Below are 16,996 nucleotides of genomic sequence, written 5' to 3'. Positions count from 1 at the left end.
AAATGACATTTTGAAGTTCAATTAAATTTTTTAACTATACAAAACAGTCAATGCTAGTGCAAAGTCATTTTGAAATGCTAACAGCAATGCTACTTATTAAATTCTTTTTTAAAAAATGTTCTTTTAGTATTATAGTATTAGATCTTGGAGCAAGGGACAGTGAATTGTCATATTTCGTGAGAATCACCCATATACGTAATTAAGTTTCATTTTATTTCGTTAAATGTGTTCGATGTGTTTCGTTAAAAGCGAGTAAGTTTTAAGAAAAGTACCTTACAAAAAATATAACAATTTGTAACTTATTATTTCACAAATAATAAATTATTTCGCAAATTCCTTTAACTTTTTATAAATATATTTAAAAATTAATTTTCCTAATTGTTTTTATTATTAGTAATCATAAATGGCTGTGAATATGCTTCTATTTCTGTAATCACTTAAAAAAATGCTTCAGTGTAACTGATTTTTATCGATAAGTGTTTTGCTATATGTTGCTGAACGATAATCAAAATTTATTATTTAGATAGTATAAAATTATTCTGATCGTTAGTTACAAGTTTTAGAATTTTTCTACCTGAAATTAGTCTTTCAAAAAAGTTATGAATTGAATCATTCGATCAGCATAAGAAGTACATTGTTCTTTTAAAAAATTGCTAAAGCCTTTTTTATGTTTTGCAATAAAAGATTACATACTTATATATATATTCAAAGTGTATATGCTTTTCGAAAGAAGTTCAAAATGTAGAGAAAACATAGAAAAAATTACAGAATAATGAAAAAAAAAAGAAAGGTGAAACTTATTTTAAAAAATTTCTTCTTAATTTTCTTCGTTTTTCTCTTATATTTCTACATATAAGAGAAATAGCTTATATATAGAAAACGTTTATATATATATTACAGTAATTTTCCATTAACTTTAAGATCAAATAAATTTGCCCCTTATTCCTCTGCTTTTCAATATATTATTACTATGAATGTATTAAGTGTATTTTTAATTTTTTAATTTTTAATATTTTTGAGCAAATATGCGCAATTAATTGTTTTTGCTTTTCATATTTACCTTTTATTTTCAAGAACAATGCAATTTTATAGCTATCAAAGGTGACTAACATTTTTCAATTCATGAAGTTTCTGAAAATCAGAAATTGAAACACAAGTTTTTAAATTGTCTATATGAGGAAGGAAAATGCAACTGCAACAAATGTATCCTACTTACATATTTGTATTCGTTAAACACAATATTTCAACAACAAAAAAAAAAAAAAAAAAAATTCGCTGTAAAAATTTCTAAAGAAAATTAATGTCTGTTTTTACTCGTATTTCCCGATAATAATAATAATTTTAAAAAAAGTAAAATCACCGTCTTGCTTTAGTAGAAAAAACGAATACAAGATTTTATTTCTTAACGATTATATTATTATCTAGACATTTCGAACAATTTTTCAATTCATACCTCAGTGCGTCGTTAATTAAAACAAAGTTTAGTTAAACGCACGTAGAAAATTTTTACAATTCGATTTTTAACATATTTTATCTGAAATATGTGAAACAGATTTTTTTCACTTCTTAACAAGACCCATGGAATATTAAAACTGTTCAATGCGCAAAACATTTTTTAATTCTACAATACTTTTTTTAAAAAATCAGATATATAAATACATGTTTTAAAAAAATTTATAAGTGTATAATTATAAAATGCAATTTTCATTTAGCCTACTTACATAATAGAATCTTCTAAACGTAATATTTAAATAAGATAAAAAAAAATTTGTCAAAAATCAATTTTGTTGTCAAAGTTTCCAAAAATTGGTATGTTTTTTCCTTCGTTAGTGATGATAAAAACAGGTTCAGAGTTATATAAGTAGGAAAAACAAAAACAAAATGTTTTCTTTATTATACCATCGCTCTCATCAAAAAGTATTTAAGATCAAGAAAGGAGAATTTAAACTTTTTTATTTTATTTTGGTCAGCCTTTTTTTCGATTAGACCACTTTACTATGACACGTGACAAGTTTTTCGGTGACACTTGATAAGTACATTCTAAAATACTTTTATTCACTTACGTTGAATGTAAGCGACATTTAAAAAAGTCACTAATACTAAAGGGTCCTTAAAGGCGGCTTTGGAAGCAAGTACCATTTTGGACACTATTTTGACAATTTTTAGGACGTAAGGGTGACTAGAGCTCCATCTACTAAGAAAGTCCATGCGGAAGTGGAACTGACATTTATGAGGAAATACGTGAGTGTGGTGAATTGTGAAGAGGAATCGCAAATTTAAAAATAAATAAAATTGCAATAGCACTATTTGATTACTCATACGCTTGTAAGCATCTGTTTCTATCAATAAATTCTATAGAATCGACTGTAAAACAACACCTTGGTTAAAGTTAATCTTTTTTGTTTATTATTAAAGAAAGTAACTTATGACCCAAATATAAATAAATTGACTGATAAGGTTCAGCAACAGGTATCGCACTAAATGGGTTAAAGTGTATATAAATTTTAATGTAATATGTGATCATCGCATCACGCGTTCTTAGTTTGAAAAGCTTATTTTGCAAAGTGTTTTAAAAATAAAGATACCACTTAATAAAGGTAAATAATAATGCTAGTTGACTCCATCTCCATATTCATTAATGATCGCCAATCCCAAAAGATTGCTGCGCACTTTTATATGGCTTACTTCGCTTCGCTCGCTACAAAATTAGTCCTGGCATTTGGCAATTTAAATAATTGCACAAACTGAATTAAGACAGAAATAATTGTAAGATGACTTCATAATATTTAATATCAATTTTAAAAAAATAATGAAAAAGTGCGAGTTTAGCTCTATCCAAGCATTTTCAATCAAATGGCAACTTTTTCATTTATTTATTTTTTTATAACCGTCGTTGAACAGTGAACCCAATTTAGGGTTTACGACTACCAATGTTTAACTCCGTAGCCTTGTAGTTTTGAGTCCAATCCAGAAGACAAGGGAACTCCTGGATCGAGTATTGGGAAAAATTTGGCTTCATGGAGGACTTTTTTATGGAGCCAACCCGCATTTACGTTACATGGAGAGGAAAACCACGAGAACCTTCTACGGTTAGCCTGATGGCAAGGGGTCTCTAACCCATGATCCGTCTACCACTGAGGATATTTCACGTCAGCACTGTGGTCGGTGCAAGCCAGATGCGGAATTCGTATTGACCAGCCATCGCCGGAATAAAACCCCGAGAAATACAATTAAATCACCATTAGACACAAATTAACTTAGTGAACACTTTCCATGCTGTTGCCTAAACTTCGCCAGTTATTACTGGAGAATTGATTGGTGAAAGATATTGTTCGATATTAAAATTAGCTTCCGTGATTTAAAATTTCCCTTATTTGTTCTTTTGCCCACCCTCCAGTTATATCAAATGGGACTGAATGCTGCATTTATCTATCTTCAGTTCCAAGTTTCAAAACCAATGAAGATTTTAAGAAAAACGTTTCCCATTTCACATCACTGGTAAACAGGCGAATTTGTGTCCAAGATAGTGAGGTTTGGAATAAGAAACCTCAAGACCCATCTAATTTTTTTTTTTCAAGGAGAACATTTCAAAACTTATTTTATTATGCCACATGCCTAGATCTGCACGGCAACCTTATAGAATATAATCATGTTTACATATTTTCTTAGTACTAAATTCATTTTGTACATCACTCTTGACTTTTTATTACGATTCAACTGAGGATGGGGAAAAAAACTACTTCTTTGCCTTTCAAGAACATCTGAAAAAGCTCTGTCAAGAAAAAAAATTGATGAGCTGTAACAATGTGTTGTGAACAGAAACAATAGCACTGGAATTGAGTTTTCGCATACTCTGTATAATGCATGCAATTTTAATTATGCGAAGAACACGCCTTAAACATACCTAAAGATTAGTGTCACCAATTTACTAAATCAAACATATAAACATTGTTTTACATATATCGACATACATCACACGTATAGATATAAATAGTAGTTTTTCCGCACAATCAAAGATAAAGTAATCAAAGGAATGATATGATTGACATTAAGTTTTATGAGAAACTCAGTTAATCGTCTCTAGAAAATTTTCATTTGATACAGAATGGCATTTGGTAATAATTGTTTATCGGAACGCCAAGTCTATCGCTATCAAAAGGTCAGCGATGAAGCCCCTACTCTGAAAGCAACCACTAAACATGTGACACGTGTGACTGAACTTTCAGACTCATACCATCGTTTCAGTATTCATTCAATCTCACAGACATTAAACAATGCAAAAACTATCATTTTTGAAATTTGCAAAGGAGAAAAATGTGCAAAGAAAAGCCTTCCTCGTTCCTTGCTGATTAAAAGATGCCAACGGCTCCCTTGCCTCCCTTCATGAAGTGACAGACTCTTGCCCCTGAAAACTACAATAAAAGAACATCATTTTCTAACAGATGATAGAGGCTTACATATTTCCGATTAAAACTCCCGTGAATCCTTTGATGGCTGGAAATTTAGCTGGAAAGAATATATCATGTATTGATTCAGGTGAAGCCTTTTCTGAATCCTTTTAATGTAGATTTATAAATGTGTTTAATTATAAGAGATAACTAAAACATGTTTGAAAAAATATATATTTTGCTAGCACTAGTACATTTCATTTCTTATGACTTATTTCTTATGAAAATATAATATATCTTAATTAAAAAAAACTTAAATCCCACACCCAATAAGTTTTGAACTTGAAATCAAGCGCAATCCTAAAGACACCAATTCCGTAGACTGTGAGCTATCCTCTGTACAGTTAAGAGTGTGGCATTTCATATAAACACAAATAAGCAATACTATATATCTCGTTATGATCTAAGCAATTACGTCCGTTAATGCAAACAAAACCACGAGAAAAACTAAAAGTAGGTGCGGCAAATTGTGATTGTGGCGCTTAATCGAAATTCCCGGCAAACAAAATCCCTTGGGTAACAAAACTTCTCATTTTCCCTTATTCCATTCAGGCTCAGAACTGGAAACCTGATATTCTGAACGAAGCTCAATTAGAACATTAATTAAACTAATGGGCCCCTTACTCTGCTTAATAAATTTTCCTGCACAGAAACAAGCTTTATGTTGCCACATACACTTTGTTTCCTACAGCAAAACGAAAAGGGTTTTAATTGCCGCGTACTGCAGACGATAAAGTAAAAGGAAAGAATAAAAAAAAAAGATAACAGACAAAGCACGGCTTGCTAGAACGTGTTGACATGGTAATAGACTAGATTAATGAATGCAATCTTTTGTCCGATCGATTTAGAGCAATACATCATATGTGGCGATGTTAATCAAGTTGAAGATTAAACTTCGCACTATAAAAGAATCATAAATTATTTTTAAAAAAACTACATTGTGTTGCATGACTTTTTTAAAGTTTTATTAGAGCATGAAAGATAATTTAACATTTTTGTCAATTCAAATTATAAAGAAAAAAAATATTTTAAATGATGGGAAATTAATTTTTCCCTTCTTAATTACTTTAAAAGAAAATTTACTTCAACTTCAAATTACCTATTTAATGAAAGTTTAAAAATGATTGCTTTTCAAAAATCATATACTCTGTTCCAAAATCTCCTCGTTTTTTTTACTACTAACAATTATCTCCTAAAATTTATATATTTTATTAAAAGACACTTTATTTAAAGTTAAGAGGACAATTATTATTTAAAGTTAAGAATCAATGAGCAATAATGAATTCAAAATATATACAGGAATTATAGAATAATTTTCAAGCGCACTAAAAATTTTTAAACCGGAACTCATACGTATACATACATGCCATAGACATTCAAGTTCCGAAAACGAAATGTGCAAAAAAAAGTGTGCAAAAAAAGACACTTTTTTTCCATCATTTATGACAACGATTTTTAATTTTCATTTTTTCTGAAAAATTATGAATTTATTATTATTATAGCCACTTAGTTAATATGGTTAATATTTACTAATAACAATCAATAAAGCTTTAGAAAACCAAATTTAAGTAAATAATTTTATAATTCAAACTTCATTATGGATTATAAGATTTGTAATACAGGTAGAAAATTATTGAACTGTATGAAATAAAAAAAATAAAAATTTCAAAAATTTTAAATATTTTTGAATTCATAAATTTTAAAAGTGACTAAATGTTCGGATTAATTTGGATAACTAAGAGGAAAGTACGTGCTTAAAAAAAATCCCAATAAATTTGGCCTTCAACATCCAAATTTTAACAGAACTTAGCTAATGGTTCAAAAGTTAACAAGTTTCTTTTCTTATAGCTCAATAATTATCATCCTGTAACGTGTAATCAAGGTAAAAGGGCAATTGATGGTGTTTCTCAATTCTTGTTCAAGTTAAAGGATTGACACACCCCCTAGCAACAATTTTACCCCAGTTGGGCTCAAAATTGATTCAATATGGATACTAAATGAACATGCGCCGAGAGACCAATGTAAGGAAGTCTAGATTTTTTAATATTCGTCCTATATAGAGCTAATATCGGCCTTTATGAAGTCAATATTGGGTCTATATTTGTTGAATAATGAATATAAAATCTGGATATGGATCTGATAATTTTACATAGAGCGGATATTAGTTGTAGAGTGACTGTAAAATATATATGGTCCTTTGAACGAACCCTTGTTAAAAAACGAAGAGAAGATTCGTGACTTCACCTTGCCAAGATATTGGTCCAATAAAGGCCCAAGTTATTTTACTGCTACGGCTATTTGTTTAAATACGATAAATAATTGTTATCGTACTTGAAAACTTACTTTATTTGTCACTACTAAATAATTTCTTTTGTTTTTAATTTATCAATTTGAAGCTTCATTTCACAAGAATGCGTGGTACGACCAAAATCTCAACTCATTTATCAAAGCATTTTTTCGAAAACAAAAATATAACATTGTTAATTTGTTCTTATCGTGATTTTCAAATTAAAAATATATACATTTAAGGAGTACGGTACTTATAGTCTTCAACTTATGCGTCCAGATGGCGTGATCGCATGAATCATGACAGGATGAGAACAGAATCTTGGATATTCAATCCCATGACTAGTCAAAAGATAAGAATGTGATGCTGATGATGTAAAGAGAGCTGACCTCAAATATGCTAATTAATAAGTACGAACGATATTTTAAGTTACGAAATCAGACACAAAAACGTGCTTTCTTTGTTGAATAAGGATATCTTTTTTTTGACGGATTTCTGACCCCCAAAATGCCGCAATCTAGGAAATATGGTCCCAATAGTTTGTTCAAGAGCGCGATGTAAAAATTGAACCCCTTAATATAAATTTCACTTTTTGCGCATTTCGCTATATCTCGAGAACTTCTTAAGTGAATCGAAAAATTTTTTGCGCACAATTATAAAACTCGTTTACTCAAAAATAACTCAAAAATACAAAAAATAAATTTTAGTAAATATTTATTATTTTATTAAAAGATTGAAAAAATTTTTAATTGTAAGGTATACAATTTTTTGCATCATTTTAAAGAACGTAATTTTACATGATAAAATATAATTATAATTTTTACATGATAGTCATTTTACATGATAGTTCCTGATAAATCAAATTTTAAGCAAGGCATATATTTCAAATTCGATTTCTCCGGAACTATTCAACCGATTTTGCATAAATTTTGTATTTTGAAATGTAAAATTATATACTTTAGACTGACGTGAAAAAATTGTTGTATACCTTACGATTACCGATTTTGCATAAATTTTGTATTTGCCATGTAAAATTAAATACTTTAAATTGACGTGAAGAAATTTATACCTTACGATTTAAAAATTTTTCGACTGTTATTAAATAAAATAGTAAGAGATAATAAATATCTACCAAAATAAATTTTTTGAAGCGAATTATCTCTGGATAAACGAATTTTACAATTGTGTATAAAAAAATTTCAATTCGCTTAAAAAGCTCTCCAGATACGGTAAAATAAGCAATAAGTAAAATTAACATGAAGGGGTAGAAATTCTGGACCATTAAGTACTTTTTTGTGTCTGATTTCGCAACTTAAAATACTGTCTCCACTAATTAATTAGCATATTTGAGGTCATCCTTTCGAACCATTTAAGTCCTAGAAAGTGAAGATTCGATTATTAGATTATTTATTTTATTTATTCATTTTTTGTGCACTGTACATTAAACAATAGTATGACTTAATCTGAAACTGCTTGGAATTTACTAGAGAGCTAACTAACTGAATATTTAATGCTTTAATGTATCGTTAAACCAAGCAGTCACATTTTTCGATCATTACATTAAATTAGAGGCTTAATGTTGAGAAAACTCAGAGTACATAAATCGCACCTATTATCCAAATGTGACAGCGTTCCTCATTTTTTTCTTTACAAAACGCAAATGTAAATAATTCCATTTAAAAATTTAAAAATTGTCTCACGTATGCGAGTGTACTCCTAAGCTCGACAAAGAGCCGTGGTGGCTCAGGGAATTGAGCGTTCGCCTTTCAATGAGATGAACCGGGTTCAAATCCCAACGTTGACTGATTGATAAGAATTCCTCACCCTTCTCGTAGTGCTGACGTAAAATATCCTCAGTGGTAGGTGGATCATGAATTAGAGTCGACATGTCGTCAGGCTTACTGTGACAAGTTTTCTTTGTTTTCCTCACCACGTAACGCCGATCAAGAAGTCCTCCACGAAGGCGAATTTCTCCTAATACTTGATCAAGGAGTTCTTTATCTTCTGGATTGGGTTCAAAATTACATGGCTACGGAGTTGAACATTAGTAGTCATAAACCCAGAAATTGGGTCGGCTGTTCAACTTCGGTTATAAACTAAAAACTAGACTAAGAAAAGTTCCTTTGTTCTCAGATATGGACTAAAAAAAAAAAAACTACTAAGTGGATTGGCTATCCATATTTGATAATAAGGGAAAAAAACATTTAATGAGGAAAATCCAGGATAGACCATGTTTTTTTTTTTTTACTTATTATCAGGTAGTAATATAAAATTTAAAAAAAATAATGTTGAATTTGATAAAAATTAGATTTCACAAATAAAAACAAATAAATGACAAGAACTTTATTCAACTTAGGAGTTAGTATGCATGTGACCCGGTTTCCTTTTTTTATTTAACGTAAATGCTCGAAAACTCGTGACTAATTAACATCAAAAATTTCTTGATAATTATAGTTTCAATTTCGGTTAAAGTTTTGAGTAATTTCATTGCATTTATTTTAAAATTAGATATTTTGAAATCAATTTCAGAGGCTTTTAAAAAGAAAAATATAGGCAATTATGATAATTTTTTTCATCCTTTGATGGTAATTTTTATAGGTTTTTAGTCCTTAAACATGTTTTTTATTTATTCATTGAGTTCTAAAAGGGCATTGCCTCTTAGCACGAAAACCAACTACGAAGCCAATTCTTTTTTTTAAATATTTATAGAAATTACGTTTCTAGTTATCTTTTTTAATATTAATAATAGTAATTTGAATTACATTTCATGAAATAATTTAAATACACCCTTCAGATTACTCAATTGATCATATTAAATGTCTCTGTAATAAATAAAAACGCGATAGGTATCACAAATGAAATTTTGAAACCAACGCCTCAAGAACTGTCTTGCAAATATTGTAATATTAACACACGCTCCTATTAAACCAATTACTTAAGTTAGATATACACAGAAAAGTATTCTTTTTTTATTGTAAATTATTGAGTATGAGTGAACTTTTTGAACTTTTAGTATCATCCATATATTTTACCACCTCCGTCTGTGTCAGATGCTAGAATTGTTCCCATTGCGCCCAGGGCAATCTGAAAGAATAACGCATCGTAATAAGAGGGTAGATAAGTAATTAGGCAAATTCGAATTCGTTCTCGGGAAGTGATAAATGTGCCAGTTCTAACAACTAAAGTTGCAATGACATGGAATTAGAAGATCCCTCATTACCACCTATAAAAGTAGTTTCAAAATTTTAGGCAACTTTACAATCTGAACACGTCCGAAACATCTTCACCGAGGTGGCGCTACATGTCGCCAAACTATGAAAACGCATCAACAATTCTAATAACCCTAAAACGCTTTGGGAAACAATGGGTGATGGCTTCAATTTTCGTAAATGAATTCTTTCTTTGTTCACGATGGCTACCGTGCGATGCTGTGTTCTCGATCACATTATCTTCCATTAACTTTCATCATACAGAAATATGAATTGCCCTTTCGTCAGTTGCTAATGCTCTTAGCGCCAGTGATCTTTGCGAATTAATCCAATGGATGTTATGTAATGCAATTGATGGATACCACTGTGTGAACGTGTTAGTTGTGAGTAATCGCTGCTCAAAGCCCATTATGTGAACCATTATTTCTTACAAAATGGGGTGTGAACTGAAAATATTTCTAGGAGTGTGAATTGATTGATCTAACTCACCACTGACTGCGAAACTAACGAGCAGCAATGATTGATTTTGAATATTTGAAAGAAACCTAATTCAAAAATGAATATTCTCCTTATAGATGTCATACTATATGAGATGTTATCAATAACTCATATGTCAAATTTTAACACTTTTTGAAATTAGCAAATAATAAAATATCACATTGGAATAATGCAACTATATTATTTTTAATAAATCCTCTTTTTTTCTGGTAGCGTATACCAATAACATCAAATATTAGAATTATTAAAAAAAATCTAAACAATTTAAAAACATACTTTTTTGTTAAAAGACATGAAGTTTTTCAAACAATGTTTTTTTTCTATTTGATTGACAAATCTCTAATAAATGTATAAGTTCATTGTTTAGGCACTAATTCGTAACTTAAAATATAAAATTTATTCTTTTATTTAAAGTTTTTTTAATAATAGACTGTCGGACTATCCACTTTTCGTTGAGTGCTTAAACACAAACGTTTTAAAATCCTTAAAATAAATGGTGAACCAAAGATAAATTCAATAAATTATAAATTCTTACAGAAATTGATCAACCACCCCACCCACACTACATTCTGAATCTACAGGAAGACAATTTTAGTCATTTTAAAAATGCCACGGACAGGTCTCATTTTAAATGGATTATAATGTGCTAATATCCACTTAATTGTCCTTTCATCGACATGATTTAAGTTTTTTCAACACACCCTGGAAAATTATCTGCTTGAACGAGTTTTGTTTTCCACTTCATATTATACAGAGTGTCTGAAAAGCATGGAAATAGTCAAAAATTTCGAAAAATACTCATCGAATCAAAAATTTAAAAATATACGTGCAAAATATTTTCCAAAGGTGCTATTAATGATACTAAATACGACTCTTCGCCTCAAACCACAAACTCTTAGGGTGTAAAGGGATCAACTTCAAATTCTGAAAGGAGAACACTCCAATTGAGGAAGGGGGCAAACTATGAAAACTTAAATGTGACTTATAGATACTTGTATTTTAGTTTACAGATGGCGATGTATCACAAAATTAAAATTGAGTAAAAATTCTTTAAAATTGGAACTCTCTTGAGAAATGCTTTTCTGATCGAAAAAATAAAAATAGTTAGATATTTTGATAAACTTATCAAATGACACCAAACTCAACCCCCATTCCCAAGCTCTGTCCCAGTTGCTCGGAAACACCTCAGCTAAAAGACAACAATGATCAATATTTCAACTTTAATTTATGACTTTTAATTTAGTATTTCATTGCACGCTAAGTTTTTTTTAAACGAAATATAAGGTGTTTAGCAATATTTGTATGACTAAAATTCAGTAATCTGCAATGCAAGATTCTGACAACAGCCTTCCCCTCTCCTATTGTTTTCCACTCTTATTATTTATAAAAGCTTTATTTCACTATGTAATTTAACAAAAAGAAAGTGATTTTCAATGTAAATCTGACTGGAATTTGAGTTATGTTTGACGCTACCATATATATTTTTTAACTTCAAAAATATTCATAAAAGTGTTATGGAAATCTATGTATTCTATCAGTTTCTTAATAATCAAGTTAAAATAACTGCTTTGACATATTTTACTGCAGTGCACAATTTGAATTCAGGGAATCCGGGGTAAAATAAGCTCCTTTGGGACAGAGAAATATGTTCTCGAAAGAGAGATGCAAATTTCGAAACTATTCCATCGTTTGCTGCTCTCTTTCTCGGTAACCATTTTTTTTGTTCGTTTTTTTACGTGGTTTTCTGACTTTCTACACTTTCAATAAGATGTTATTACGACACGTGATTTCAAATTTAGTAATCCTATTTTGACACGATCATTTCACGACGATTCAGTCGTAAGTCCACTTCCTTTTTCGATCGCTTTTAGACAGTTATTTATCACTTTTTCGGCTAATTCTGCGAGGTTTTAAAAATTCTAGTTTTATAATACAATATGTTAGTGCAATGCCTGAGATTGGATTTCGAGTGATCACATTTTGACATGCTTGATTTGTGACTATTCCATCGGTTATCCACGTCGTTTTCCGGCCATTTTCTAGATAGTTATTTTTTGTTTTTACCGTGTTTTTCACTTGTTTTTTGTTTTGTTTTTTTCAAGTAGTGGTATTTCCAATACAATTTTATTACCAGACGCTAGTTTCAATTTAAAGTAACACTTTTTGTAGCTCTCAATTCGCGACTATGTCGTTTTAAATCAACGTCATTTTTTAATCATTTTTCCACAATTATTGCAGTTAGTTATAATTTTCAAGGCCATTTCAACATCGTTTTTAAATTCTCGATACTTTAAATGCGATGTGATACAATCCTCTCTTTTCTTTTGCCTCCCTCATGTATGTGCGTAACGTTTTTTCATTTTTTACTTCAAATTTAACACAGTTCTATGCATAATACTCTTATATCAAATTTAAAGTAATTTTAAAAAATGAAAATAAAATTTCAAAGGAAATTGCTGCTCTTCTTGAAAATTTATTTATTTACAACTTAACTGAACAACACGTGATCTCTTTAGTTTGTGACCTATCAAAGCTAACTCTTAACTGAGCTTATTGACAAAACGTAAATATTTGTCGCAACTTTCTCTAAAATCTAAAGGAACATTGGATCTGAAGCATGTTGCTGAGATCAGAAATGGACATAAAAGATAATTTTTCAAAATTTTCTCGAATAATGAATAAAAAATTATTCATTGGATAGAAATATTTTGAATAAAGAATAAATTCAGTATTTTAAGTCCTTAATCCTTATTTATTCGCCAAGAACATATTCAAAATAAACAATTTCATGAAATACTGTTCAACAGAAATGGGAGTCGAATCGACTACAAATGGAACTAACTGCAAATTAAAAGTACACATAAATAAACTACTAGTAATCCAAATATCACAGCTACAATTAACAATAATTTCTGGTAAAAAGCGGTAATTGATAAAAGCGACTAGAATTGATTACTATTGCAATTAACTATGAATAAAAAGTACATAGTAATAAACTACTTGCAATAGTGATAACAAGTAGTCACAGTTACAAGTAATAATTTCTGATGAAAAGCGGTTATGATTACTAGTAACCACAACAAGTAGCGATCACAGGTAATTATGATTACAAATAACCAAAATCTTTTATTACAAAGCATTGCGTCTACATGTAATCATGATGTATAAGGAAAAAAATTAAATAAATAAAAGAACACTCTAAATAGTATTTGAAATAAAGATCTGATTTTCCCATACTCAGACTCAACCTTATTGGTTCGAGGGCCAATCCTTAAATATGCAAACTACTTAAGACGATATTTTATGTTACGTGCAGACGATATTTTATGTTACGAAATCAAACACAAAAACGGACTTGAACGAACTTTCAAACTTACTTTGAATAAATATACTTTTTTTCGACGAATTTGGATTTCTGAAACTCAAACTCTGGATCAATCGAAAATATAGATCTGAAATCTGGAAAATATTGTCCCAATAGTTTGGTCAGGATAGCTGTAGAAATTTTGGATCCCTTATGTAAATTTCACTTTTTGCGTATTTCGCCATATCTCGAGAAATGTTTAAACAAATCAAAATAATTCTTTAAAGCAATAATAAAAATCGTCTTTCCAAAGATAAAAATTCATGCAAAAATTAATTTTTACTAATTATACATTATTCTTTATTATTTTATTTAATAACTGTCAAAAAAAAATTCGAAATGTAAGGAATAGAAATTCTTACATCATTTTAAAGAATATAATTTTGTATAGCAAAATACAAAATTTGAACGAAATCGGCTAAATACTTGTTATGAAATCAAATTTTAAATATACCACTTTTATAGAAGTTGAAAACTCAGAAACTATTCGATTGAGTGCGCTTAAATTTTGTATTTTTCTATTTAAAATTACATTCTTTAAAATTATATAAATCTCAAGGAGGAACATATGGAGGAAAAACTTGGTTAGTAGTTAATGTAATTTAAAATTGCTGGTTTTACTTCAATTTGTTTTTCATTTTGTAAAATGTGAGGAAATGCTAGAAAGAACGAGAAATAAGACTGTAAAAAAAAACTTGCACCAATATTATTTTATGAAACATAATAGTAAAGAATTCAATATTTGTGGTCTTGTAAAATTTTCCAAAATTGACTGGTAAAATTAATTATTATAATAAATAGTATAAAACAACTGAATTTTTAAAAAAATTCAAAATATTGTAAGGCTACTAAGTAAATAATAAATTATTTTTCTAACTATTTATGAAAATGCTTCTAGTGCTAAACGTTTCTTGTAATTCTAAGATATTGCCATTTATGTGATAAAAAAATAATATTGTTTAAAATTAGCACAGTACATTTTTATGTTAAGGTATAGTTAACATCACTATTCTTTTTTTTTATCATTAAAAAATCTCAGCTATCTATGAAATCTAAAATCTTAAATCAAACACTTTAGGTTAGTCAGTCCTAGTAGAAAAATAAGAAGAAAAAATAGATATATATATATATAAGTAAAATTCAAAGGGTAAATTATAAATGTTTAAAATTATAGCTTTAAAGCAGTGTTTCCCAAAGTGGTCTATATGGACTCGCAGGGGTCCATGGTACCATTCAGGGGGTCCATGAAAAATAAAAACTGATTTAAGGGTCCCTGAACAACGTCAGTGGGTCCGCTTGAGGTTTAGTATAAAATAATAAAATTTTTATTATGGAAATGATGATAAATAAAATAGTAGCGATTTTCACGTCCTAAGTAAACTATAAATAAAAGTGGGTGCTTATAATTATTAACAGTGGTTTGTTACAAATTAAATAGTTGATTTACAAATTTTCTTATACCTTTTGTTCCCTTTTTAAGAGATATAAATGAGTCGAAGAAAAAACGCCGAAAATACAGTGCTAAATATTTGAAGTATGTCTTTATTTCTTTACCAGTAAATAGTACTTTACCTATGTGTCTTCTATGTAATAAAACTATAACAAGTGATTCTATGAAACATTCCAAGCTTAACGAAGAATTGATAAAAATCCATAGTGACAAAAAAGATAAAGATTTAACTATTTTTCAAACAGTCAAAAAAATTATCTGAAAACACCGTCACTGCAACAACTTATAGGGACAACATCTAAGCAAGGTGACGATGAATTGCATGTTTCGATATATTACATGATTGCCAAGTCTGGAAAGCTTCAAACTATTGAAGTACTTATCTTACTAGCTATAAGTGATATAATACTCACCGGGTTGCACAAACCAGCTTTTAACACTGTAAAAAGAATTCCACGGAGTAATAATAATGTACAAAGAAGGATTGACAAAATATTTCAGTGCGTAGGAAATTCTTTATGTGAGTACTTAAAAATATCTGAATTTTCTATACAGCTTGACGAGTCCACTTATCCAGGAAACGAAGCTTTTACTTTTAGCTTATGTACGACTTGCAAAAGAATAAAAATTCAACCAAGAATTGTTATTTGCTAAATGTTTGGAAAGCGATACGAAAGGTGAAACACTATTGACTGAATTGAAAGCTACATATCCTTGACTAATATCATTTTTGTAGCTACTGACGGTGCTCCGGCAATGGTAGGAAGATACCGAGGTTTTCTGGCTAACTGAAAACAAGCTGCAGGAATGTATTTTCAGTACATTTGTCAGACTTAACGAAACTAATTTAACTACAAGAAGAACAATAAATTTAATCAAAACTAAAATCGTAAAACTGCACTTAGGAAGAGGATATTGTTCTCTCAGTTTCAGTGCCGTAATGAACCTCATCGCAAAAGAAAAAATAAATAAATAAATGATTACAAATTAGTGCCCACAAACATTGAGTCTGATATAAATACAGTCTTAAAATCTCTTCACGTTCATCCAAGTCATTATTTTTTAAATTTTATTTTAAACAAAAGATATAATTTCAATAAATAGTTCTTCAACGAAATGTTTTTTTTTTTTAATTTTTAATTTTTATACAGTACATATCAGTTCTTCACTTGGTTGTCCGTGATCAAGTTTTGACTATAAAAAGGGTTCCATGGGTCAAAAAAGTTTGGGAACCACTGCTTTAAAGCTTTCACTCGGCATAATCCATTACTGTTTAATACACTTTAAAGACTGGTGTTTTAATCTTTTGAATCATTATAACACTTAGAATTTAATTAATTACACACTCTAAAGTAAACACTAGATTTATCAGAAATATTTTATGTGATATTATAGAAAATTATATGCGCTAATTTTTTTACTAATGCAAAATATACACAAAGTTGCAAAACATTTAAAAACCAAGTTTAATACTCAATAAAATAAAACAGTCGAAGTTTTCCTTTTATCTAATAAAAATGTTTACTTACCAAACATTTGGAATCAATTCATCTCAGAATATTTATTCCAGTATATTTTCGCAAACGACAACTACCACTTATAGTGAAAACTATATTCTTTTTTAGATTTAAATAAAATTCCGTTTGCTTTGTTCATGAGCAACTTAAATAGGATTATTTGCAAATATTGTTATTAGATTATTTATTTGAGGGTCTACTTAGCAGTAAGTTCTAAATGTAT

Source organism: Parasteatoda tepidariorum, chromosome X1, assembly GCF_043381705.1.
Source record: "Parasteatoda tepidariorum isolate YZ-2023 chromosome X1, CAS_Ptep_4.0, whole genome shotgun sequence".
NCBI lineage: Eukaryota > Metazoa > Arthropoda > Arachnida > Araneae > Theridiidae > Parasteatoda > Parasteatoda tepidariorum.
Note: the sequence above shows the minus strand (reverse complement) of the source record.